The 3,190-nt window shown below is 40.3% G+C and overlaps 1 pseudogene; it reads right to left on the reverse strand.

Moving 5' to 3' along the window:
* Nucleotides 1-932: 932 nt before the first annotated feature.
* LOC121153476 lies at nt 933-1,745 on the reverse strand (annotated as a pseudogene).
* Between the last annotated feature and the right edge of the window lie 1,445 nt (nt 1,746-3,190).

Genomic DNA, 3,190 nt, shown 5'->3' on the forward strand with positions numbered 1-3,190 from the left:
AGGGTCAGTTGGAAGCTTGTGGCCTGCAACTCACTGTTGGCATGTCACATGGAAGGCAGGATCCAAGCACTTAAGCCATCAACTGTGGGCTGTCTGGGTGCATGTAATCAGAAAGCTAAACATGAAGAAGCAGAGCCAGGATTGAAATTGGCATTCTGAAGTGGAATATAGGTATTTTAAGAAGCATCTACACCAAGTGTTAGCCACTGGCCTTCAAATTTAACATTCCTAGCAGTAATATATTTTCCAGTTTCTTATGATTTCTTTATCCTTACTTCTTTTTCTGAGTATTTTTCTCCATTTGAATAACTTTAACTATTAATGCTCATTAAAACCTGAGTAAAAAAAAGTTAATGTAGTTATTGAAATGCATAAACTGCATTTAACACAAAATTAATTTTTTTGTATTTTCATTCCACACACTTTAGTTAGACTTACTAACATAAGCTAAAAAACAGAGAAATATAAAATACTGTGTTTCAGAGATGCTGAAACAAAAACATTACACCATTTTGTCTTAACCATTTATTAAAGAATTTTTATGTTTCATTGCTAAGATCTATGAGAGTAAGGAAAATGTTCACATATCTTCTATTACTGTGAGCTTATCCTCAGACTTTTTTTTTATAAATAGAAACTTAATTCCTCAGAGTTCTTAAATGTGCTGCAAAGACTTAGGAAATACTAATATTCATTTATTTAATTCCTTTGTGAGTTAAAAATAAATCCATACTACTAAAGTAAGCTGTGGGGAAAAAGTAAAACTGCACTACAGGTAAAAATACTTTAATTTGGAATCTAATTTTTCTGCTTCTGTTCAAAAGTTAAGGAATCTTTAACATATACACAAGTAAGTGTACTTCATAATTTAAAAAGTAAGGTGTTTTTTTTTTTTTCAGGTGAAAACTGCTTTATTGTCCTTGTGTAGAAAGCTATGTGGTAGCCACAACAGGAACCTGCATCCTCTGCCTGGAGCTGCAGGTGTGTGTCTTCACAACATGGTCAGTGAATTCCTGGTAGGCAGACTTGGTGAACATGGTCTCCTTCCAGAGGATATGATCAGGTAGCTGTATGTCTTGGAGATGGCGTCGAAAGTGGCCTTGGTGAAATTGTCCAGGATGGCGGTGCACCCGTGGGCTGAGGTGTACCAGTGGTCAACGCCAGCCATCATGAGCAGCTTCTTGGGCAGCAGGGCCGACACAGTGCTGGTGCCATGGGGCCGCAGTGCTGAGTCACCCTACATAACACCTTGTGGGGCTTTCAGATCCTGTTCCCCCAGTAGCCTGTGTGCACGGGTATGATGGACATTTTGGCCAGGAAGATGGTGCCCCGGATGGTCACGGCCACCTCCTTGGTGCCAGGCCCCGTGGCTGTTGTAGTCCTGATGGTGACGAAGGCCTTAAGCCAGTGCACTGACCAGCCCACATCTGCTTTTACAGCAGCATGATCCTCAGCACCTCGTGCTTGAAGGACGCACCCAAGAAGAAATCAATGACCTCAGACTCCCTGATGGCCAGCAAGAACAGGTAGATCTCCATCAGGGACTTGATCTTCATGTCCTTCACCAGGCGGCCCAGCTTGGTGACAGGGATCCATTCCTGGTCTTCAGCCTCGTGGCCATGTGCTCCACATCCTTGGCCCCAGTCCACCCCTGGACGCAAGCCCTTAGGCCACCTGGGCCTCCCATGCCAGCGGTGTCCCCGGGGACCTTCCGGGCCCCCTACTGCACTGGCGTCATCCGCCATTTGGTGTTCTCTTGGAGAAAAACAAAAAAGAAGCTAAAAAGTAATTTAATATGATAGCTGTAGTTAGCATTCTACTAGGAGATCAAATGCTCAATGTTTGTGAATGTATTCTTTGAGATAAACAGTGTGAATTCCAATTCCAAAAATGCTTTGAAAATATGAATTAGTGCAAAAAACATATAAGGTATAACATATTATAACTTCTATTTTAAACTATCATAAATACATAAAATAGGAAAGAAAATCATATATATATATATATATTCAATTCATACAAGAAACTAGATTTTCCCCCTAAAATCAAGGAATCAGTGACTAAATCCTTATTTTTGTATATACAAGGATCCCATATGGGTGCCAGTTTGTGTTCTGGCTGTTCCACTTCCCTTCCAGTTCCTTGCTTGTGACCTGGGAAAGCAGCAAAGGATGCCTCAAAGCCTTAGGACCCCGTACCTGCATGGGAGACCAATAAAAAGCTCCTGGCTCTGGCTTCAGACTGGCTCAGCACTGGGCATTGCGGCCACTTGAGAAGTGATCAGAGCACCGATGATCTTTCTGTCGCTCCTTCTCACTCTAAATCTTTCCAATAAAAATAAATAAATCTAAAAAAAAAACCACTAATTTTTTTTTCCTTAGGAATAATTTAATCTTGAATTTGTTAGTCAAGATCATCTTTTTTTGAAAGGATTTATTTTATTTTTATTGGAGAGTCAGACATACAGAGAGGAGTAGAGACAGAGAGGAAGATCTTCCAGCCAGAGCTCAGCCTATCTGAAGCCAGGAGAACCAGAGCCTCTTCCGGGTCTTCCATGCAGGTGCAGGGTCACAAGGCTTTGGGCTGTTCTCAACTTATTTCCCAGCCCACAAGCAAGGAGCTGGATGGGAAGCAGGACTGTCAGGACTAGAACTGTCGGCCGTATGGTATCGCAGTGCTTGCAAGGTGTGGACTTAAGCTGCTAGGCTACTGCGCCAGGCTCAGTCAAGACAAATTTTTGTGTAAAGAATTACACAAAAGAGTTCACATGTTTACATCAGACATTTAATTAAAATAAAAGCCTACTAACAGGAGAAATAATACAAACAAAACAGATAAAAGGCAAAAGAGAGGCAATTCTTGGAATTAGGCATGCAACATATTCATGTTAAAATGAGTTATTAAATGAATGTCCCTCTGAATTTTCCTTAAATTATCTCATTTATAATTAGAAATAATCCTTGATCACCAAATAAGTTATTATGGACTCTTCAGATAATTTGGTTTCTGTCCCTCGGGGCTTTAATAACACATGCATTCCAAGCCCATGGTCACTTGTATGTTCGGTTCATCACTGAACTTCTCATTCTTCAATTTTGCCTAACATATGTGAGGTGGTTCATAAGCTGTTGCTGAATTACTAAGTACATTTAACCTCTAAATTTTAAACTAAACTTTACATATAATAATT

The sequence above is a fragment of the Ochotona curzoniae genome, unplaced genomic scaffold (genome assembly GCF_017591425.1).
Source record: "Ochotona curzoniae isolate NIBS_2020 unplaced genomic scaffold, NIBS_Ocur_1.0 contig_2692, whole genome shotgun sequence".
NCBI classification, from domain to species: domain Eukaryota; kingdom Metazoa; phylum Chordata; class Mammalia; order Lagomorpha; family Ochotonidae; genus Ochotona; species Ochotona curzoniae.